Source organism: Myotis myotis, unplaced genomic scaffold (genome assembly GCF_014108235.1).
Source record: "Myotis myotis isolate mMyoMyo1 unplaced genomic scaffold, mMyoMyo1.p scaffold_m19_p_3, whole genome shotgun sequence".
Taxonomy (NCBI): Eukaryota; Metazoa; Chordata; class Mammalia; order Chiroptera; family Vespertilionidae; genus Myotis; species Myotis myotis.
This window is the reverse complement of record NW_023416335.1, coordinates 166,266,367-166,291,189: the sequence shown is the minus strand read 5'-3', so window position 1 is coordinate 166,291,189 and position 24,823 is coordinate 166,266,367. Positions and strand designations below refer to the sequence as shown.

The window sequence follows — 24,823 nt, the reverse complement described above, 5'->3', positions numbered from 1 at the left end:
TGAAGCTCTTTATCTGACCTTCAGTTCTGAATGATAGCTTTGCTGGATAAAGTAATCTTGGTTGTAGGTTCTTGGTATTCATCACTTTGAATATTTCTTGCCATTCCCTTCTGGCCTGCAAAGTTTCTGTTGAGAAATCAGCTGACAGTCGTATGGGTATTCCCTTGTAGGTAACTGAGTTTCTTTCTCTTGCTGCTTTTAGGATTTTCTCTTTGTCTTTTGCTCTTGGCGTTTTAATGATGATGTGTCTTGGTGTGGTCCTCTTTGGATTCCTTTTGTTTGGGGTTCTCTGCGCTTCCTGGACCTGTAAGTCTATTTCTTTCACCAGGTAGGGGAAGTTTTCTGTCATTATTTCTTCAAATAGGTTTTCAATATCTTGGTCTCTCTCATCTTCTGGCACCCCTATAATTCTGATGTTGGTACGCTTGAAGCTGTCCCAGAGGCTCCTTACACTATCTTCGTATTTTCGGATTCTTTTTTCATTTTGCTTTTCCAGTTGGGTGTTTTTTGCTTCTTCGCATTTCAAATCTTTGACTTGATTCTTGCGCTCCTCTGGTCTGCTGTTGGGAGTCTGTATAGTATTCTTTATTTCAGTCAGTGTATGCTTAATTTCTAGTTGGTTCTTTATCATAACATCGAGGGTCTCATTAGATTTCTTGTAGATCTCATTAAGTTTATTGGCAGCTTCTAGACAGTTCTTGAGAGACCTTAAAAGTGTGGTTCTGAACTCTATATCTTCCACTGACAATTTTGTCCTGTTTCTTTGTCTCCGCATTTTTTTTATGCTTTCTTGGTGCACCCCCTAGTGGTCTTTGTGCACAGTCTTGTTGTAGTTAAGCCTTGGTTGTTGTAGTTAATACTGGGGGGGATTTGACCTCCAGGCCAACTGGCTGTGAGAGTCAGCTGTGTCTGCAGTGGGAAAACTTCTGTCCTCTGGGGAGGTGCTAATCTAGCCTTTGCCTGAGGCTATCTGGCAAATGGCTCTGTGCAGGGCTTGGGCGGGGCGGGTCGCACGGGATCAAACAGGGCAGGCGGGCAGAGCGAGCAGTTATGGCTGCTCTCAGTTCTGTCCCTAGGGGCTCTGCCTCACAGAGTCCCAGCAACCACTGCAAACCTCGGAGAGAAAGCTGCCTTCGAGTCCGACCGAAGCCAGACAGTCCCGCTTCTCCCGTTTGAGTCTGGGTCCCTAGGGACTCACCTGGATCTGGAGCTCAGAGTCTGAAACTCCCTCCCGATTGAAAACAACAACCGCGCCCTCCGCCGCCAGCCCGCTCCCCGCGTACCTCCACACCTGAATATTTGACTTCAGCACTGCGCCTCCTCTGAGTCTGGGTATGATATTCTCTTTCCTCCTAGTTGTAGAATTTCCACTCAGCCAGCCTTCCTGTGGTTCTGGATGATGTCCGTTCCGTCTTTTAGGTGTACCCTTGAATTGGTTGTTCGAGGCAGCAATCTCCGGCGTTAACCTATGCCGCCATCTTGGTTTCTCTCCGATTTTTAAACTAGTGAAATGGAGGTTCTACTTTATTCTTCCACATAATGCAATGGTGTTTAGAACTGGCCAAAAATAGATGGCTTGTAAGATGCTTGCTAGTGGCTGAGGTCATTCATGAGTCCTCTTGCTTTTCCCACTCCTCCTCTGGTGTTCCTCTCTAAATGAAGCATTGTTACGGACTTTTTTGAACTAAAAGGTAAATGAACATACGCTCTTGCTCACAGCAGTATTATTGGAAGCAACCCGAGTATCCGTTAAAAGGTGAATGGGAGAACCAAGATGGCTGCATAAGGTATAATACGTGCCTCCTCCCACAACAACATTAAAATTACAACTATAAGACAAAGCAGCTATCATCCAGAATCACGGGAAAGCTGGCCGAGTGGAAGTTCTACAACTAGAAGAAAAGAAAAAAGCGCATTGAGACCGGGTAGGAGGTGCAGAGGCGCCAAGAACAGAGGTACGGAGGCGCGCGCTAACCAGGCTGCACCTGGTTGCATGGTTTTTTTCAATCGGAAGGGGATACAAGCTCCCGAATGCACTGAACTCATTTACGGTGAGACTCTGGGGTCCCAGACTCCTACAGAGAGAAACTGGACTGTCTTGCAGCTGGTCAGAAAGCGAGGGTGGCTTTCTTGCAGAGCTGCTCGCAGGGATCATTGTTGCTGTGGGGGCGCGGGACTCGGGGACGCAGAGGGACTGGGGCACGCAGAGGCACGGAGTTGCGGAGATGCTGCCGAAAGCTATTGCTGTTTGCTCTGCCCTGGTGATTCTCTGAGACCCCGCCCTACTCAATTTACATCCCCATCCAAGCTGTGCTCAGTGGCGCAAAGGAACCACCTGCGCTTTTGCAGCCGAACCTAACAAACTGCAGCTGGGTCAGAGAGTGCCAAAATTTCCAAGCCCCAAACAAAGAGGAGAAATTTGCTGATATTGCTGTAGCTACTGCTGGGTGGACTCACACAGTGGTTGACTTGGAGATTCAGGAGCCAGGGTACCCCTGGCCACATACCAGATTTCAACTCCTCACACCCATAAGGGACACACTCAAGAAGCAGACTCAGTGAGCACCAAAGCCCCACTGAAGCAAGTCCTACCCCATAAGGGTGTCTCCAGCACAGCAGTCCTTCCACTGTTGACACAGAGGGTCCTCGCAGTCAGCCAAAAATGTGGAGACAAAGAAACATATCACAAATGAAAGAAATGGAGGAAAGCAAACCAATGGAGGACATAGAGTTCAAAACCACAGTTATAAGGCTACTCAAGAACCTTCTACGAACCTCTGAGGAACTTAGTGAGACCTTCAAGGATCTTAATGAGAATGCCAAAAAAAATGGAAAAAAGGACCAGTCAGAAATTAAACATACACTGACTGAAATTAAAAATATTATACAGAGATCCAACAGCAGACTAGAGGATCCCAAGAATCAAGTGAAAGATTTGAAATACGAAGAAGCAAAAAACACCCATCTGGAAAAGCAAAAAGAAAAAAGAATCCAAAAATATGAAGATAGTGTAAGGAGCCTCTGGGACACCTTCAAACGTACCAACATCTGAATTATCAGGGTGCCAGAAGAAGAGAGAGAGAAAGATACTGAAAGCCTATTAGAAGAAATTACGACAGAAAACTTCCCCTACCTGTTGAAAGAAATAGACTTACAAGTCCAGGAAGTGAAGAGAACCCCAAAGAGGAATCCAAAGAGGACCACACCAAGACACATCATAATTAAAATGCCAAGGGCTAAAGACAAAGAGAGAATCGTAAAAGCAGCAAGAGAAAAACAGTTAGTTACCTACAAGGAATACCCATACGACTGTCAGCTGATTTCTCAACAGAAACCATGCAGGCCAGAAGGGAGTGGCAAGAAATATTCAAAGTGATGAATAGCAAGAACCTACAACCAAGATTACTCTATCCAGCAAAACTATCATGTAGAATTGAAGGTCAGATAAAGACCTTCACAGACAAGAAAAAGCTAAAGGAGTTCATCACCACCAAACCAGGATTATATGAAATGCTGAAGGATATTCTTTAAGAAGAGGAGGAAGAAGAAAAAGGTAAAGTTAAAAATTATGAACAACAAAGTGACAACAAATAAATATCTATCAACAAGTGAACCTAAAAATTAAGTCAGAATAAACTGGTGAATATAATAGAAGCAGGGGCACAGAAAGGGAGTGGATTGACAATTCTTGGGGTGAAGGAGGTGTGGGGGTGCGGGAAGAGACTGGACAAAAATCTTACACGTATGGATGAGGACAGTGGCAGGGGGTAAGGGCATGGGGTGGGGTGGGAACCAAGTGGAGGGGAGATATGGGGGAAAAAAAGAGGAACATCTGTAATAATCTGAACAATAAAGATTTATTAATAATAAAAAAAGATGAATGGATGAGCAAAATGTGAGGGAATGTGACTCTTCATGTTGTGAATAGATATAAAGGAATATTATTCAGCCTTAAAAACGAAGGAAATTCTGACATATACTACAAAATCGATTAACCTTGAGGATGTTATATGTGCAGTCAGTCACAAAACAACAATAACACTGTATTATTCCCATATATGATGTACGTAGAAGAGTCAAAATCATAGAAACCAAAAGTAGAATTGTGGTTGCCAGGGATTGTGGCAGGTGGCCCAGGATAAGGACTTATTGTTTAATGGGAAAGAGTTTCAGTTTTACAAGAAAAGAGTTCTGTGGATGGATGGTTGCACAATAATATGTGTTTAATGCCTCTCAATGGCACACTAAAAATAGTTGAGATGGAAAGACCACAGATATATATTTCTCCATGTCAAAAAATAAATAGGATTGAGATGGAAAAATTTTATATTTCATGTATTTTACCACAGTAAAAAGAAAATTTCTTTTTAAGTAGATAAACAAAGGGGGGTAAGTAAATAAGTGGTCAATGTGTCATATAAATCACTAAGCTAGAGGACAGCCAAATTCACTTTGAGAGTAAAATAAAAATCATTGGGTTTAGAGTGTGTAACGTGGGTTTTGCAGACATGGTTGCCAATGAAGAGGAAAGTACGGAGCTTAAAATAAAACCCACTTCAATAAAAAATGTTATGTAATCAATAGCCATTCAGTCAACCAGTTCCTTACGACGTACTAGCATATTTCACCCAGGAAGTGTTCAGTAACAGCTTATGGTTGACAAAGACGATGTGTCCAGCACAGGGTCCAGCCCAAATTCACTAACAAAATATGCCATCTCTGCTGCACAGGGACTCTATCACTGGGAGGACGACACCTTCAAGGCACACAAAGGTACTCCACGACACTCTTCTTTGTTTCATGCCAGAGACCACAACGGCGAAAGAAACAGTGTTGTCTTGGACCTCACGTGGGCAGTGTTCCCGGAGCCCTTTGGGAGCACAATCAATGAAAGGGTCTGAGGCTCCCAGAGAAGCTGCTTTGATCACAAAAACATGAGCTTCGTTTTTAGAACAAACTACTGTTTCCTTTCAGGTAATGATTGACCAGGCTCTTCTCTGCTGAGTCAGTAACCAGCCGATACTGACCAGAGGTGGGTCAAGGCTGCAGATGCTGGGGAACGTGAGGTGAGAGCACCAGAGGCCCGAGCTCTTCAGTTCAAAAGCCAGATGCAGCATGAGAGAATGTGCTGCTGTTCTTTGGCGTTTGGCTTATATAACTTCAAATTTCAAAGAGAAAACGCATTTCTCCTCCCACTGAATTCAGTTGCTTTAGAAGCAGTCTGACTTCTTTGACATGAATTTTTGTTAGACCTGAAGAGTATATTTAACATTCAGTTTGTCTTAATAACACAAGCCCGGGGACACTGTGAACCCCTCATATTTTGAGTCTCAAGGACACAGAGATGAAAGACCTTGTCCTAGATAAGCTCACGCTCCAGGGGCGACCAGCAGCTACAGAAAAGGGGAAGACCATTTTCTAAATGCTTCAAAATGCATCTGCTCTCCTGTCATGAGAGGAGGAGCGTCTTCCTGGTTTTCACTGACCCTCAGAGGAAATACATGCTGATTAGATTTCTATTTATATGTTTATTATATATATTTTTTAAATCGTGGCAAAATCCGCATGACATAACATGTACCATCTTAACCATCTTTTTAAGTGTACAGTTCAGTGGCATTAAGTACTCTCACATCATTGTGCCACTACCATCCACCCACAGAACTCTTTTCATCTTACAGAACTGAAACTGTAGCCTTTAAACAATAACTCCCCATCCCCGCTTCCCGAGCCTCTGGCAACCACCTTTCTCCTTTCTGTCTCGGTGAATTTGACTACTCTAAGGACCTCATATAAGTGGAATCATTCGCTGTTTGTTCTTTTGTGACTGGCTGCTTTCACTCGGCATGATGTCCTCCAGGTAGAGTTGTTTATTTATTTTAAAAAGAGCTAATACTTTCAAGTGTCTCATAAACAGCCAACTGTGCCCGTTCTACCTGAGATGCCCCAGTTTCTCTACAGGTCTCATTAGCAAGTCACTGCTCTGGGTGGTGAAGGAGTGGATAGGATGTCATTTGGCACGTACTCGAGGGAAATCAGCGTCCTTCGTGAATTGTCTGGACACATCCAAAGCTCTGTGAGCTCTCAAAAGCGCCAGCACCGCGCCTGTGACTGTGGAGGCTGTGAAGCAATTCCACAGGAGGGAGAGAAGGCAGCGGCCTGACTCAGCGCTGCCTCGCCAGCCCCCGGCCCACACAGCTCCGCATGGCTCCGCACTTGATTACGGGTGTGTACAGCCATCTGGTCTGTGGGCTTAGCAGTAAGAATGAGAGACTCAGGCTCTCCATGTCACATGTTGCTATTATTTTATTTAACACTTGTTATGTGGTGGCCAACACTGCACCAAGCACAGCATAAACCTGGTATTCTTCAATACGGTCTCTGTCTATTGTACAAGAGACACTTGGGCCAAACTTGCTTCAGGGGACTGGAGCCCATTTCCTAATGCCTTTCAAATACAGAGTCTTGATTGTTGAAACTCTAAAAGTAGTAATATAAAACATTTCTTTTGAATAAGTGCTATTTCAGTAAGAGTCTCTAGGCAAATTTCACTATACTTCATTCGATTTCTGTCTTGGAGGAAAATCTATCCCTCCATATTCCATGGTGTTCGTGCAGGAAATGAAGTAACCATTTCTATTCAATATACCATTTGCTCTTTCTATTGAACAAAATAGTGGTTTCAGCTAAAGAGTTGTTTGTGATTTTCATCGCAATCTATGTATCAGACTTTAGTAAACAGAACATTGTGTTTTCTTCATACGAAAGCCACGTCCAAGGTACATTATTTTACCATAATGCCTTCCAGTGTTGTAATTCTTTAACGAAAGTTTGTGAAGTCACATTATTTGCAAACATTCATAACAGACGTAGTACTTGCCTTTCTCTTATGCTCTTTAAAGGAGTCTCCAGTTCTCCCCTGGGCTCCAGGGCATATTGAGATATTCGGGTGCTTCTCCCTTCAGTGAGAGACGGAAGTTCCATTTCTACAGTAAAGAGTCTCAGTCTACAGCGAACTTCTTGGTTACACAACAGATAGTCTTTGATCTGCCCTGGCACATCCTACTGCCCTTCTGGATGCAAAACCAAATAAAGTTTTCTTTTTCTTTCTCTTTTTCTTTTTAAATCATTTTAAAATTATAGTTGACATCCAAAATTGTGTTAGTTCAGGCATACAACACAGTGATGACACATTCCTATACCTTATGCAGTGGTTGTCATGATAAGCCTAGTACCCATCTGCCCTCCTTCACAGTTATTATGGTATTATTGGACCCTCTTTACTGTCCTTTACATCCCCATGACTTATTTTATAACTGGTAGTTTGTACTTTTTAATTCCTTTCACCTTTTTTGCCCATCCCTCCACTTCCCACCCCTTTGGCTGGTGACCGCCAGTTTGTTCTTTGTATGAGTTTGTTTCTGTTTTGTTTTGTTTGTTAGTTTTGTTCTTTAGACGCCACATGTAAGTGAAATTATATGGTATTTGTCTTTTTCTGTCTTATTTCACTTAGCATAAAACCCTCTCTAAATCTATCTATGTTGTCTCAAATGGCAAAATTCCATTTCTTTTTATGGCTAATATTCCATTGCCTGTGTGTGTGTGTGTGTGTGTGTGTGTGTGTGTGTGTGTGTACTACATATTCTTTATCCATTCATTTATCAATGGACACTTAGGTTGTTTCCATATATTGACTACACTAATAAAAGCCTAGGTGGTCCTCATGCCCTCTCGTGCGACGTCATCACAAGATGGCCGTGCACAGTGGAGGTGGGGCCAGTGGCCGCTCTGCGCGGTGAGGCCTGGGGTCCCATGGCTCCGCGCAGTGCAGAGGAGGCTGGTCCCAGTGTCTCCGCTGTCTCACGCGGAGGAGGCGGGTCGCGGGAGGGGAGGGCAGTTGTGGGCGATCAGGCTGGCAGGGGAGGGAAGTTGTGGGCAATCAGGCCAGCAGGGGAGGGCAGTTGTGGGCGATAGGGGAGTGGTTAGAGGGCGATCAGGATGTAGGCAGAAGCAGTTAGGGGCAATCAGGCAGGCAGGTGAGCGGTTAGGACCCAGCGGTCCCAGATTGTGAGAGGGATCCCAGATTGGAGAGGGTGCAGGCTGGGCCGGGCTGAGGGACACACACCCCCACCGCCATGCACGGATTTTTTGCACCGGGCCTCTAGTTATAAATAATGCTGCAATGAACATAGGGGCATATATATCTTTTCAAGTTACCATTTTCCATTTCTTTGGATAAGTACCCAGAAGTATGTGTATGAGTATTGTGTATATGTGTATATCCCTTAATTATTTATTGTAGTTACACATGATCTTATTAATTTTGCTTTTTTAACCTTCATATTAGCTGTATAATTGGTTGATCCATTAGTTTTACTAAATGTTTGCTTTTATCAGTGAGATTTTTTTTCTTATGTTTCCTTATTTTTAATTTTAGCTTTTTCTTTTCTGCTTAAAGAAGACCCTTTAACATTTCTTGTAGTGTTGTTTAGTGGTAATAAGTTCCTTTAGCTTTTGCTTGTCTGGTGAATTCTTTATCTGTCTGTCAATCTCAATGATAACTTTGCTGAATAGAGTAATCTTGGTTATAGGTTTCCCTTTCATCACTGCGAATGTATTGTGCTGTTTCCTTCTGGCCTGCAAAGTTTCTGCTGCAAAATCAGCTGGTAATCTTATGGGGGATCCCTTGTACTACTAGAAGCTTTTCTCTTGCTGCTTTAATTTTTTAAATCATTTTTTATTTTTCAATTACAGTTGACATACAATGTTATATTAGTTTCAGGTGTCCATCACGGTGATCGGACATTTTAAAACTTACTAAGGGACCATCTACAAAAATCTCATACCTATTTGACATCTTACATAATTATTAGAATACTATTGACTATATTCCCTATGCTGTATTTTACACCCCTGACTGTATTATAACTACTAATTTGTACTTTTAAATCCCTTTGCCTTTTTTCACCTATCCTCCTACCCCCTCCCATCTCACAATCATCAAAATGTTCTCTGTATATATGAGTCTTTTTCTGTTCTGCCTGTTTGTTTATTGTTATAGTCAATTGTTGCGATATGTATTTATTACCATTGTATTGTTTATATTTTTTATCTTTTTTTTCTTCTTCTTAAAGAAGACCCTTTAAAGGGTGAGCAAGAAATTGAAAACCTATTTGAAAAAATAATGACAGAAAATTTTCCTTACCTGGTGAAAGAAATAGACATACAAGTCCAGGAAGCACAGAGTCCCAAACAAGAGGAACCCAAAAAGGTCCACATCAAAACACATCATAATTAAAATGCTAAGGGCTAAAGACAAAGAGAGAATCTTAAAAGCAGCATGAGAAAATTAGTTGGTCACTTACAAGGGAGCACCCATAAAACTGTCAGCTGATTTCTTTGCAAAGAAACTTTGCAGGCCAGAAGGGAGTGGCAAGAAATATTCAAAGTGATGAATAGCAAGAACCTACAACCAAGATTACTCTACCCAGCAAAGCGATCATTTAGTATTGAAGGTCAGATAAAGAGTTTCACAGACAAGAAAAAGCTAAAGGAATTCATCACACTAAATCTCTTTACATGAAATGTTAAATGGTCTTGCTGCTTTTAAATTCTTTCTCTGTCTTTAACCTTTGGCATTTTAATAATGATGTTTCTTCGTGTGAGCCTCTTTGGGTTCATCTTGTTTGGGACTCTCTGTGCTTCCTAGACTTGGATTCTGATCCTTAACCAGGTTAGAATAGTTTTCAGCCATTATTTCTTCATATAGGTTTTATGTCTCTTTCTCTCTCTCTCTTCTCCTCCTAAGGTCCTCATGATGCAAAGGTTGGTACACTTAATATTGTTCTATGGGATCCTTAAACTATCCTCATTTTTTAAAATTCTTTTCTTTTCGCTGGTCCATTTGGATGATTTCCATTACCTTAACTTCTGGATTAATGATCCATTCTTCTACATCATCTAATCTGTTGTCAATTCTCTCTAATATTTTTCATTTCATTCTGATAGTTTCTTTTTAAAATGTTTTTATTGATTTTTAGAGAGAGAGAAAGGGAGAGAAATAGAGAGATAGAAATATTGATGAGAGAAACATCATCGATCAGCTGCCTCCTGTACCCCTCCTACCAGGGATTGAGCCTATAACCCGGGCATGTGCCCCAACCAGGAATCGAACCAGCAACCTCTTGGTTCATGAGTTGACACTCAACCACTGAGCCACATCAGCTGGGTTAATTGGTCATTTTTTTTAATTTTCCGTATCTGTTGAATTTATCACTGAGTTCATCTACTTCTGAATTTGTTGAGCATTGTTTCAAACTTCTTATCTGGTAGACTGTTTATCTATTATATTTAGTTCTTTCTCTGGGTTTTTTCCTGTTCTTTTGTTTGGAACCTATTCCTCATTTGGCTGTTTCTCTCTGTTTGTTTCTATGTGTTAGGTAGATCCACTACATCTTCCAGTCTTGATGAAGTGGCCTCATAAAGAAGTTCTCCTGTGGGGTCCAGTGGAACTATCCCCCCTGGTTACCAGAGCCAGGTGCTCCAGGGGTGACCCCTGTGTGGGCTGTGTGTGCCCTTCTGTTGGAGTTGGGCTCCAGTTGCTGCAGGCCTGCTTGTAAATGGGGTTGACTCTTAGGTGACTGACTGCGAGGGCCAGCCAAAACTACTTGGATGATCTGGTGTGCGAGGGCTGACCCCACAGGGTGGAAATTGCTTTGGAGGGGCTCCAGTGCTGGCCCCAGCTGCCTGTTGGGTGTGTCTGTTGTGGAGCCACTGGGTGGGGCTGTGGTGCTGGCCTAGGCTGGCCACTGCTTGTGCTGGACTTGTGACCACTTGGTAGTTGCTATGATTTGACCTGAGGCCAGTGCTGCTTGTGTGGAAGGTCAGGAGCACACGTGGGGAAGGCTTTGGCCAGGGCTAGAAGGTTAGGTGGGGCAGGATCTCGGGAATGCTGGGGTGGGGTGAACAGGGTTAGCTAAGTTAATGGAGAGTGACAGGTTTGGCACCTGCCTGCTCCAGGTCAGCCAGGTGGAAGGAGAACACAGCAAAAGAAACAAAGGAACAATGGCACTCGCCAGCACTTCCCTCTTCAGGGAGAGTTCCCACCAATCCCTGCCCCTCCAGCCCTCCCTCTAATGTTAGTCCATCTAATTCCTCCCCATAGGACCCAGGCACTTCTGGAACCGCTGCTTCTGCGCTGGAGCTTGGAGCGGGTGAGTGTGAGCATGAGTCCTTTAAGAGCACTGCCTTGGTCTCCCACGGTCCTTTGTCTCTGATATGATCCCTGTTGGTTTTCAAAGCTAGATGTTATGGAGACTCCTCTTCCCAGCACAGATGCCCTAGACTGGGGATCCTGGTGTAAGGGTGTTATGTTATGTTATCCTTTCCATTTATGCATTGCTACACCTGACCAGGCTGTGTCTCTGCCCCTCCTACCCTCAGTGTGGCTTCTTTTTAATATCTTTAGTTACAGGAGTTCTGTTCAGCCAGTTTTCAGGTGGTTAGGCATGGTTGTTCTATATTTAGTTGTAAGTTTGATGTGTTTGTGGAAGGAGGTGAGTTCAAGATCTACTTGTTCCACCATCTTGACCTTGCATCTCAAGACTTTCCCTTTCTAATATTTCCCTAACTAATATTTCCCCACTCTTGATAGGTTTGTCTTTATAGCCTACTACCAAAAACTGGCTGATAGAACTAGCTTTCCTTAATATCACACACAGTCTCTCTCCAATTAAACAAGATGTCTTATTCATCCCACAAGTGAATGCTGGTGCTGGGTTAGGTCTCTGGGATATACTAAAGTGGGTCAGCTGGAGTCCTCGTCCTAAAAGAGTAGGGAGAGGGTTTATACTTCCTTGCTATAACACAAGTCAGGGTATAATAGGTATTATAAGAGTAGGCTATGGGGATTCAAAAGATGAGCAGATCTCTGAATTTAAGATTCACAGATGAGGAGTGAAAATAACCAACTTTTCTTGAACATTTACTGTGAATCAGGAACTGTGTTAGACAGCTTACATATATTATCTAGCTCGATTCTCACAACCATTAAGCATTTTTACCCTCAATTTAGAAATGAGGACACCGAGGCCTGTCCAGGTGTGAGTGCTCAGTTTTTCTGCCTTTTACTGTACTATTCCATGCTGGTAGCACTTCCTGCTTCATGTTCTGTCATTGACTCCAATCCCACCCTTTACCAAAAGAAAAGAAAAGGAGAAAGATTGGAAGGCTTCAGACAATCAACTCTGAACTGCCTTCTAGTTTGCATCAGAAATTTGTGGGACGTGTATGCAGAGAAATATATGCGCAACAAAAAGGGCAGCCAAAAATGTGACTTTTTAAAAAGAATGTGGTTTTGAGAGTCACATGTTTTGTTTAGAGAAGCACATTGGTGAAGCCCTTTGTATGTACACAGTTGTTTCTTCTTCCTGTTATTCCTATTAGAAGGAAAAAAACTAAGTTTGGGACTCTGGATAATTTACTACAGGTTTTCTGGGACAAGGAAGAGATAAAAAGCCATAATAAATGAAGAAGCACACTTATGTAGAGAAAGCAGTGATCAAAATTCTGATTCAGCACCACTATATTAGAGGCTTATCTTTTACTATTTGATTTTCATCGCAAATCTGGCAGCTAGATGCCACCCCCCCCCCACCCGCCACCCCCGCCCCCACACACACATTGACAAATGAGGAAACTGAGGCCCTAATAGATAGTAAGTGATGGAACTTGGATTCACACTCAGTGCAGTTTATGCCTTAAAAGCAGACATGTTTGAGATCTAGCTCAGAGGCTTTTCAGCTAAATACAATCTGGCCCTTCACAGCTGATAATACAGCCTTCTGCAGGCAAGAGACAGAGAACATTGTCCCTGAGAACAGATCTGTGTTGGGGTCGTAGCTCAAAATCAGGTTGCCCTGGCTTAGCAGAGGCTGCCCCCCTGCTGTTTCTGCTATTGCTTGACCTGGAGGGCTTCCTCAAGAAAACAGTAAGTGTTCCTATCCCAGAAGCCTTCAGGTTGCTGCCACCAAGCCTCCAGCTTGAGCAGGAATGGGCGCTCCTGCTCTCGGGGACTGCCACCAAGGGACAGGCCTCAGGGTAAGCTTTCAAGAACTGGGTGATGCCAGCACCTGCCTTTCCATCATGATCATCTTACTCTAGGAACAGCGAGCTTTCTTAAGAGATTCTACTTTCATGTTTCCTGCTGGCCACTAAGCAAGGTTTATTTAACAACATGTTCTGGAGGTACCGGTGGGAAGGTTTGGGAGCTTACACAATGTGCAAATTAAGACTGTGAATTTTGTTTGAATTACTTCAAAGTCAATGTCTTTTTTTTTTTCCAAAAAGAAAAAACACAGCAAATTAAGTCGATTCTAGTCTAATGCACTTTGGACTGACATAAGGTGGTGGTCACAGCCTGCCTCCATGGGCTATCAGTAAACGTTTGTATAAATGAGTAAATGGAGAGTGCTGTCAGGACTTGGCTGTGCTCTCTTTGGAAGCACATACACTAAAATAGGACTTTGTCAAAACCAAGCGTGACGGTGCTGTCTGGATTAGGCCTAATTTGAAATCTCTATAGTAATGGTGGAGGAAATGTCAAGCACAAGAATCAGAGTGCAGTTAAAACCTCTTTGCGTGCTCCTTTACTCTCCGCCAGAACCAATATTAAATGCTCTTCCCGTGGCATCTGCAACCCACTCTGGCCTCTGCTGGCGGGGTTTCTTCCCCCCTCACTCCCTGCTCCTCCTGCAGTGCCTGCCACTATCTGCACCTTCCATTTTGCACTTTTCAGGGGTCAAACACAAAAGCTTTGGTCTTAAAGCCATAGCCATGCTCACGAGGTACAGCTGCAAACTGCTTTTTAAAAAGATGGCGCTGTGAATCCTGGGTTACCTCCTCTTGGGCAGAATTCTTTTACCTCATTGGAGGTAGGTTCAATGAGCAGGTCCCTCACTTGGACACCAAGGGAGTTTTCACAGGAATTTTAAAGGCATCACAAGCTCTGTATGTTGCAATAACTGTTCGTGTCCTCTGGAAATGTGTTAGTGAGTGTTGAATGCAGTCACAGTGGTCCCACTTGTTAATACCACTTGTTTTTCACAAGAGGAAAGATAATCACTCGTTGGATCATATGTGTTAGGGGAGTCCAGCCTGTAAAAGGCAATTTGACCAAGAGTCTCCCAGAACAATAGATAAATGAATGGATTAACAGGTGAATGAATTAAGCAGTTAAGTAAGGTATCTAGGGATGGCTTTATTCAACTGGCCTGCAGTCTTCCACTTCCTTTGACACATCTTGACTGGGAATTTTAAAAGGTTTAATATTTTAATGATTTTTTTCAATGGCTTTTTAGCTCCCAGAGTTTTGATTATTAAGATTCTTCCTTGAATTGTATTAAATCATGTACATTGTTGTAGTTCCAGAAATATCTTCCTTTTTTTTAAGATTAAAATTCTTTTTCTTAGTGTTGATTAAATTTCCTTTAAAATGTTCAGTAATTTTGGGGCTCTTTTGTTTCAACCACTCATGAGCTCACATGGAAAATTTAAGTTCTTAGCCTGAGTTTATACATAGCACTGATATTATTGAGTCCACTCTACTATACTGGTAATTTAAATACTGTAACATACTTTCTAAGTTTTTCAGAGGCAGAGCCATCTGATGCCTACAGACAAATAAGAAAGAAAGTTACTTATTTTCTCCCTTTTTCTTCTTGGTCTCCACCTCCTTCTCCTCCTCCTCTTCTTCCTCTCCCCCTCCTTCTCCTAGAAATATTTTAGTTAGAAAATAATCTGTTTCATTGCTGTTAAAAAAAAATGCGGTACGGATTGAATCTCCTTATTCATCTTAGAGATCAAGTTTTATATTTATCCCATTGTAGGGCCATTTATTCTCTAAGTGATGTGATGGTTATCAATAGCAGACTGAAGGCACCCTTTCTGATTTCTACTGCTCACATCTTTTTTTTTTTAAATATATTTTATTGATATTTTACAGAGAGAAAGAGAGAGGGATAGAGAATTAGAAACATTGATGAGAGAGAAAAACATCGATCAGCTGCCTCCTGCACACCCCCTACTGGGGATATGCCTGCAACCAAGGTACATGCCCTTGACCAGAATCGAACCTGGGACCCTTCAGTCCGCAGGCCGACACTCTATCCACTGAGCCAAACCGGTTAGTGCTACCGCTCACATCTTTAGATAATTCTTTTACATGCAACTATAATGAAAGACAATTGAATTGCTCTGCTGTGTTCTGACCTGGAGAAATTGTATACATTGTTGGGGAGGAGGGTTGCATCTGAGAGCATGTATTAGTCAGTTTAGGCTGCCGTAACAAAATACCCGAAACTGGCTGGCTTAAACAACAGAAACCTGTTTCTTATAGTTCTGGAGGATGGAAAGTACACATCTTGTTGCTGGCTGAATCAGTTTCTGGTGAGGAATCTCTTCCTGGCTTGCTAAGGCTGCCTTCTTGCTGTGTCCCCACTTGACAAAATGAGAGCTTTGATGTTTCTTCTTACAAGGACACCAGCTCTATTGAATTAGAACTTCACCTTAATGACCTCATTTAACTTTTATCACCTCGTCGCAGACCCCATCTCCAAATACAATCATAATCATAATCATAATACAATCAACCTAAGAATTTGGGGGATACAAAATTCAGTCCATAGCAAAACAATTGGGCTTTTGTTCAACATCAGTAAAGATAATGTACTATTAAGTTAACACACTAGAAATCTATATTAAAAAGATTAATGAAAAAGTTTAATATACAAAGTATACAGAAGAAAAAAATATTCCTGAATCAATCACTCCATGATTTTTATTAGTTTATTTCTTTAGTGTTTTATTTCAGAATATAACAATTATTTTCTCAATATGTTTCTATTTTAAAATTACCTCTACTAATAAGATTTTTTGTGAGTCTATATGGTATCAAGTATCTGGAAGGCAAATACAGAATTTTATCATCTAAATATTTGCTGTCACATCCTTTATGTGAGGGTCTTGACTACAAAAAAGATGTTGATAAGCTCCTCTACACACCAATAATTGTTTGTTCCCTTTAGAGAGGTACACAGTTTATCAAAAAGCCTGAGTTAGTTCTAGTATGCAAATAAATTTAATGGAAGAAATACTTTCAAGGTCACAGTTTGGGAAAAGATGGCATTTTTATTATGAAAACTGTCGAGGTCTGTTTTTTAACCTGCAAAAACAAGACTGAAAACAAATTGGCCTAGATAATGTCTAAGTTTCAGAACTGTAATTTACTTTGAGAATTTTATTTTCAAACAGCAAAATTAGATAAGAAAATTTGACTTTTGTCATATAAATTTTATCTTAAATATAGTAGATAGCAGGCAACTTTATAATAATTTCATACTGATATAGTATAAGATTTTAATAGGTAGTTGGATACCTTGAGCCTAATTATTTGCCAATCTAAATGCTAGTCAATTATTTATTGAAAATATTGGAGTTGTGAGGCCCTGGACTATGTCAATCATGAATGTTTGTAAAATCTTATTCTTTAAGAAACAACAGTACTGGCACCAGTATAAGGATAGACATAAAGATCAATGGAGTAGAACTTAGAGTTTAGATGTAAACCAATGTGTCTATGATCAATTTATTTTTGACAAGGGGGTACCAAGATCATTCAAGAAGAAAGAATAATCTTTTTAACAAATGGTCCTGGGACAACTGGATAGCCACATGAAAAAGAATGAAATCGGTCCTCACCTCATACCATATATAAAAATTAATTCAAAAAAGATCAAAGAGCTAAACTAAAAAGCTAAAACTATAAAACTCTTAGAAGAAAACATAGGATTAAATTTTATGTTCTCCTATTTGACAATAGATTCTTAGATATAGTACTCAAAGCATAAGCAATAAAAGAAAAAAATAAATAAATTGGACTTCATCAAAACTAAAAGCTTTTATGTATCAAAGAACACCATCAAGAAAGCAAAAAGACAATCCACAGAATGGCAGAAATATTTGCAAATCATCTATTTATATAAAAGCCTAAGCGACCAGCTGGTAGCTATGACTCTCAATGACCACCAGGGGGCAGATGCTCAATGCAGGAGCTGCTGAGCAACAGCAACCTTGTAGAGTGCCCTCTCGCACTCCAGGACCCCTCAAAGGATGTTAACTGCTGGTTTCAACCTGATCCCTGCAGGCCAGGCCGAGGGACCCCACCTGCCAGAGGGATCCCACTCACTCCACAGATGCCCTTCGAGCCCCTGTGCCGCCCCAGATGTGGCCAGCCTGGAGGGACCGTGGGAGGTTGGCTCCAGGGCGTGTCCTGCCCGTCTCACCCAGTCCCACCCCACTGGCCACCTTCTAATTAATTTCCTTTCAATGTACACAAATCCATGCACCAGGCCTCTAGTATATCTGATAAGGGACTTGTGTCCATAATACATAAAAACTCTAATGACTCAATAATAAAAAGACAAATAACCCAATTACAGAATAAGCAAAGAATTTGAATAGGCATTTCTCCAAGGAAGCTATTCAGTGTCTAATAAGCACATGAAAAGATGTTCAACATCAATAGTCATAAGAGAAATGCAAGTCAAAACTATAATGAAGGCCTAGCCCGTGTGGCTCAGTTGGTTGAACATCATCCCATGCACCAGAAGGTCTCCAGTTCAATTCCCAGTCAGGGCACATGCCCAGGTTGGGGGCTCGATCCCCAGCAGGGGGTGTGTAAGAGGTAGCCAATTGATGTTTCTCTCTCATTGATGTTTCTATTTCTCTCTTTCTCCTTTCTTTTCTCTGAAATCAATAAAAACATATCTTTAAAAAAAAACTATAATAAAGTACTACTTCACACTCACTAGGAGGGCTAGAGTAAAAATGTCACATAATAACAAGTGTTGACAATGTAGAGAAATAGAATGTGGAGAAATAAGAACGCTCTTATACTTATGATGAGATGTAAAATGGTGCAGCCACTTTGGAGAACAATCTGGGAGCTCCTCAAATGTTTAAGCATAAAGTTGCCATATGACCCAGTAGTTCTACTCCCAGGTATATGCCCACGAAAAACTAAAATATATGTCCACACAACAGCTTGCATGTGAATGTTTACAGTAGCATTATTTATAACTAGAGGCCCAGTGCACAAATTCGTGCACGGGTGGGGTATGGCTGGCCTGCCCTGATAGGGGCCAATTGGGCTGGGCCAGCCAGGGGGAAGGGCCACGGGCGATTGGCTGACCAGCCCCGCCCCTTGGTCGAACTCCCAGTCGAGGAGGCATTTTGCATGTTAGTCTTTTATTATATAAGTTAGCCAAAAGGTGCAAACAACCTAAATGTCCATCAACTGATGAATGGTTAAACTAGATGAAGTATATTTATTCAGTGGAATATTAGGTGGCCATAAAAAGGAGTGAAGTAATCCTATCTAATAAAAGAGTAATATGCAAATTTACCATCACTCCAACCCACAAAGATGGCCGCCCCCATGTGGTCAAAGATGGCCACCCCCATGTGGACACAAGATGGCCAGCAGGGGAGGGCAGGTGTGGGCGATCAGGCCAGCAAGGGAGGGCAGTTGGGAGGGACCAGGCCTGAAAGGGAGGGCAGTTGGGGGTGATCAGGCCTGCAGGGGAGGGCAGTTGGGGGTGACCAGGCCTGCAGGGGAGGGCAGTTATGGGCAATCATGCTGGCAGGGGAGCAGTTGGTGTCGATCAGGCTGGCAAGGGAGTGGTTAGGGGGTGACCAGGCTGGCAGGCAGAAGCAGTTAGGGGCAATCAGGCAGGCAGGCGAGCGGTTGGGAGCCAGCAATCCTGGATTGTGAGAGGGATGTCCGACTGCCCGTTTAGGCCCGATCCCACTGGATTGGGCCTAAACGGGCAGTCGGACATCCTTCGAGGGGTCCCAGATTGGAGAGGGTGCAGGCTGGGCTGAGGGACACACACACACACACACACATACACACACACACACACCCTCCCCTGTGCACAAATTTCATGCACCGGGCCTCTAGTCATATATACTACAACATAGATGTACTTTGAAAAATTATGCGGAGTCAGAAAGCCAGTCACAAAGACCACATATTATATGATTCCATGTATATGAAATATCCAGAATAGGCAACTCTATAAAGACAGGAAGTAGATTAGTAGTGGCTTAGGGCTGGAAAAAAATGGAGTCATGGAAGGGGAGATTGTTAAAGGGTACAAGGTTTCCTTTTTAACCAATGAAAATATTCTAATATTTTCACATATCGTGAATATATTAAAATCCACTAAATTGTACAGTTTCAATAGATAAATTATATGCTATGTGAATTAGATCTAGGAAAAATTAGTTTTAAAAATCTTATTCCTTGCAGCCACTATGGAAGACAGTATGGAGCTTCCTCAGAAAACTAAAAATGGAACTCCCATTTGACCCTGTGATCCCACTTCTAGGAATATATCCCAAGAAACCAGAAACACCAATCAGAAAGGATATATGCACCCCTATGTTCATAGCAGCACAATTCACCATAGCTAAGATCTGGAAACAGCCTAAGTGCCCATCAGTAGATGAGTGGATTAGAAAACGGTGGTACATCTACACGATGGAATACTATGCTGCTCTAAAAAGGAAGGAACTCTTACCATTTGCAACAGCATGGATGGAACTGGAGAGCATTATGCTAAGTGAAATAAGCCAGTCAATGAAGGAAAAATACCACATGATCTCACTCATTCATGGATAATAAAGACCATTATAAACTTATGAACAATAATAGATAGAGAGGCAGAGCTGCCTCAAACAGACTGTCAAACTGCAGCGGGAAGGCTGGGGAGGGGATGTTGGCAGAAGGGTGGTAGTAAGAGATCAACTGAAGGACTTATATGCATGCATATAAGCATATCCAATGGACATAAGACACTGGGGGGTAGGGGAGGCCAGGGGATTGTCAAGGGTGGGTGGAAAAAGGAGACATATGTAATACCCTTTGTAATACTTTAAGCAATAAAACTAACAAAAAAAAAATCTTATTCTTTAAACACTGGGAAGGAAACCATCGTGGTGGTACACTGTGGGGGCGGTTTATAGATGAAGCTTTGGCAAAAGGCAGGACTCTAGTTTCCCAAGGTTCTTTTCCTGGCTGCACAGTTATACATTAATGGGTACTTACTGTCCTGTAAGATGGAACCTGCTCTAAAAATCACTGACTCTTTTCAAACTACTTCCAGATCTTATAAAAATTGTAAGTCAGATGAAACCCATAGTAAATTGAGTTTTTAAATTAATTAAAAATAATGGAGTTTTTTGGAAGAAACCTTTCTTTCTCATTTCTCTCAATGTTCAAGAATAAGAATGCATGTTTAACATGTTCTAATACATTTTCCAATGAATCAAAAATTTAATCTAATTAAACATCCAAAGAGAATTTTTAAGATGTTAAGTTGGCTATCCTGCTGATAGGGGGCAGTAGAGAAATAATTAAGAGATCCATGGATTTAGGTGTCTTTCCTGGCTCTGTCAAAATAAGTTGTAATATGATGTTCTCAACTTTCCTGTCATCTGCAAAATGGGTTTAATTATAGTCCAGTTCTCCTGAAGTTAGAAAAACATTCATTGGAATAATAAAATGGATACATTTTGTATATAGTAAGCACTTTAAATGCTTTTCATCATTATTAGTTTTAATTAGGCATTCATCACTTGGCCTAATATACATGCTATTGGAGAAAAATATACAATCTAGTGATTCGCTGTGGCCTTCCTTTTTTTTTTTAAACTCCATTGCAGCTTTGCCGCTGACGTCAGTGTTTACAGTTTGCTTCACTTGTTATTAGAGCTGATGTTTCCCTGAAGTTGGGCAGAAAACCAGGCAGCACACTGGGTCTAGAACTTGGTATTTCACTTTGTCAAGATGTGACATACATAAGTTCTCAAACTGTGTTTTGTTAAGTGTAAAAAAATGCTTTCACCCTGGCCAGGTTGCTCAGTTGGTTGGAGGGTCGTGCCATACACCAAAAGGTTGTGAGTTCGATTCCTTCCCAGTCAGGACACATACAGTATCTAGGTTGTGGGTTTGATCCCCGGTCAGGGCACATACAGAAGGCAACTGATCGATGTTTGTCTCTCGCATCGATGTTTCTCTCTCTCTTCTTCTTCTCTCTCTCTAAAAATCAATAAAAACATATCCTCAGGTAAGGATTAAACAAACAAACAAATGCTTTCCTTATGTTCGTATAATAGAAAGTCACTAAATATTTTGCTTAAGCTTTTAGTCGAGATATATAGTATACTAGAGGCCTGGTGCATGAAATTCATGCACTCGGCGGGAAGGGGACCCCTCAGACTGGCCTGTGCCCTCTCACAGTCCAGGAGCCCTCGGGGGATGTCTGACTAACGGCTTTAGTTGGACATCTTTAGCGATGCTGCTGAGGCAAGAGAGGCTCCCACCACAGCCGCTGCACTCGCCAGCCATGAGCCAGGCTTCTGGCTGAGCAGCACTCCCCCTGTGGGAGTGCACTGACCACCATGGGGCAGCTCCTGCATTGAGCATCTGACCCCTGGTGGTCAGGACGTATCATAGCAACCGGTTGTTCTGCTATTTGGTCAATTTGCATATTAGCCTTTTATTATATAGGATGCCTGGCCAACATAGCTCAATGGCTGAGCATCAACCTATGAACCAGGAGGTCTTGGTTCGATTCCCAGTCAGGGCACATACCTGGGTTGTGGGCTTCATCCCCAGTGTGGGGTGTGCGGGAGGCAGCCTATCGATAATTCTCTCTCATCATTGAGGTTTCTGTCTCTTCCTTCCTCTCTGAAATCAATAAAAATATATATCTATTTTAAAAAGATATATAGTATGGAAGATAGATTGATGGAGCCTCTCTCCTCCTAACCTCTCCTCTCAACAACTACCATTCTTATTTAGAAAATGAACACTTCTCCAAGGCATTGAAGCAGCTTCTCTGGAGGCTGCAGTTAAATCCCTCAGATCTGGAAAATGAGAACTTGGAGGCAGGAATGATTGTTGGCTTTTGGATGATGAGTGATTTACAAATTTATCTCACTCCCACTTAGAGAACTTGGCGGTACAATGTAATTCTTATCAAAAACGTGTTCACCGATTAAAGATTTATTAAGAGCTCTGCAATGTCCTGTCCATTTTTGAAAAATCATAAAAGAATTAGTTACTGCCTTCCTGGAGAGATTATAACTTCCTAAATAAAAACAAGTACCATATGCCCATTTTCTTTCATTATTTTCTCAGAATGGGGAACATCTGATTTTCAAGCGAAGCATAACATAGTATGGGAAGCAGAAAGCAGAAAATGAAGTTATTAGAATAGAATGAAGAATTTAACATGTGTTGATTAGAAAATCCTGCTTTCAGGATAATTACACAGTTACATCACGCCTAGATTATTTGACCAAATATGGAGCTCATCAGTTTTCTGCAAAACAAGGTGCTACCTTTGATAGCAGTCACATCAGACACCTTTATCTTCAATTATAATTAATGGTCGACAAAACTTTCCCACAACTTTTATTAAGTAAAAAAAAAAATGTTTTCATGTTTCTGAATGGTAAAGATATAACAGTATTATTTGAGCTTTAGAATGCCCCTCCTAAATGGTGTGTAAACACAGCCTCATATATAGCCAAGTCTGTCCAGGCATAGTTGGATTTTATCCATGTTCTTACTTTTTATGACACCAATTATCTATGGAGAACAGCGGTTGCCAAAACACTGCCTTTTAAGGTCCTATTTGATCTATGGTTAAGCTACATGTATTTTTTATTAAAATCAACAAAACAATGCACCGAAGCTCTGTAATAAGTCCATCAGGATATTGTTATAAGGTATAGCAATATTACAGTGAAAATTTAATTTCCTATTTGTTAAAGATGTTGAACAATGTTTTGTGTTCTTATTTGCCATCTACCTATCATTTTTGGTGGTATGCTTGTCTAACTCTCCCCCACCCTCCTTTTTTATTGCATTGTTTGTTTTCTTATTATTGAATTTTTGATTGTTCTTTACTAGTATATATTCTGGATACAGATCCTTTCTTAGATAGATGATTTGCAAATATTTACCCTCAGTCTTTGGTTTGTCTTTTCAGTCAAATATAACAGTATCTTTTTTTTTTCTTTGTTGGTGCTGTTTATTATGTTCTCAAACCAGTGTATTTTAACTAGCAGATATTCTTGATGTCGGTGAAGTTCAAGTTTTGTTGTATTGATCACGTTGTTGGTGTTGTCCTTGAAAAACTCACGCTTGCCTAAACCAGGGTCACTGTGTTGTCTTTTAGAAGGTTTATGTTTTAAGGATCACAGGTCAGTGATCCTTTTTTTGTTTTGTTTTGTTTTTGTTTTTTTAACACTGCACAAGGTATGGAATGAAGTTTTTTGTTGTTATTCTTTTTCTTTGCATGTGGATTACAAACTATTCCAGTACCATTTGTTGAAAGACTATTTTTTCTGTAGTAAATTGCTTTTGTGCCTTTGTAAAAAATCAATGGACCATAGATGTGTCGGTATGGACTTTCTGGACTTGCTATTCTGTTCCATCGATCTATTTGTCTATCTTGATAACAACTCTATGATGTTTTTTGACTACTGTCATTTTATAATATCAGGTAGTGTTAGCCCTTTACATTTGTTTTTTTCTAAATTGTTTGGCTAGGTTCTTCACATTTCCATATGAAATTTACCAAAAAAAAAATTTACAAAAAAGCTTGTCAATTTTGACCAAAAAAAAAAAAAGCCTGTTTGGATTTTGATTTAGATTGTGTTGACTCTATAGATGAATTTGAGGATAATTGACATCTTACTAATATTTTTTTCTGATACATAAACATAGCATATCTCTCTTTAGCTCTTTAATTTTTCTCAGGAGTGTTTTTGTAGTTTTCAGTGTAAAAATCTTACACATCTTGAATCAGATTTATCCCTAAGCAGTTGATTTTTTTTGATGCTATTATAAATGAAATTGCACTTTTAATTTTAATTTCTGATTGTTTATGGCTACTATGTAGAAATACCGTTGACTTTTACATTTTGGTCTTGTATCCTACAACTTCGCTAAACTCAGTTATTAGTTTTAGTAGTTTTCTAATAGATTATATAACATTTTCTACATCTGCAAATAAAGACAGTTTTATTTTTTCCTTTCCAATTTTTTCAAAAAATGCCTTTTATTTCTTTTTCTTATGGAATTGTTTGTACCTCCAGTACAATGTTGAGTAGAAGCAGTGAGAAAGGATATGCTTGCTTTGTTTTTAATCTAATAGGGAAAACATTCCGTCAGTCTTTCATTATTAGGCATGATGTTAGCTTTTTGGTGTTTTTTTAAAACCTTTTTTTAGGTTATGGTAAGAGATTATTGTTTGCATGACTTAAATCCGGTTAAATTTATTTAAACATGTTTAGTGGCTCAGAATATTGTCTATTTTGATAAATGTTCCGTGTGTACCTGAAAAGAATGTATATTCCGCTGTTGTTGGGTGAAGTGTTCTGTAAGTTACAATTAGATAAAATTGGTTGATAGTGTTGTTCAAATTTTCTATATACAGCTGACCCTTGGACAACACCAGTTTGAGCTGCCCACGTCCATTTATATGCAGCTTTTTTTCAATAAATATATATAGTGTTTTTGACTAGGAGTTGGGAGTCTACAGACAGGGAGGCTCAACTGTATGCATTGATCTATGCCATTTTGTATAGGGGACTTGAGCATCCACAAATTTTGGTATTCATGAGAGATGCTGAGACCAACCCCCCCCATGTGTACTGAGGGACAACTTAAGTTTTTAGGGAGTCAAAA

The 24,823-nt window shown here is 40.9% G+C and overlaps 1 protein-coding gene across 4 annotated transcripts in view; it reads left to right on the top strand.

The window, feature by feature from the left end:
* Positions 1–24,823, top strand: part of PCED1B (PC-esterase domain containing 1B) — a 137,881-nt gene that overhangs the window by 6,433 nt on the left and 106,625 nt on the right. For all 4 annotated transcript variants that reach the window (XR_004966302.1, XR_004966303.1, XR_004966304.1 and 1 more), the window contains exon 2: positions 11,165–11,213. The gene's annotated coding sequence lies outside the window, so the exon portion shown is untranslated. The remainder of the gene's footprint in view (positions 1–11,164; positions 11,214–24,823) is intronic.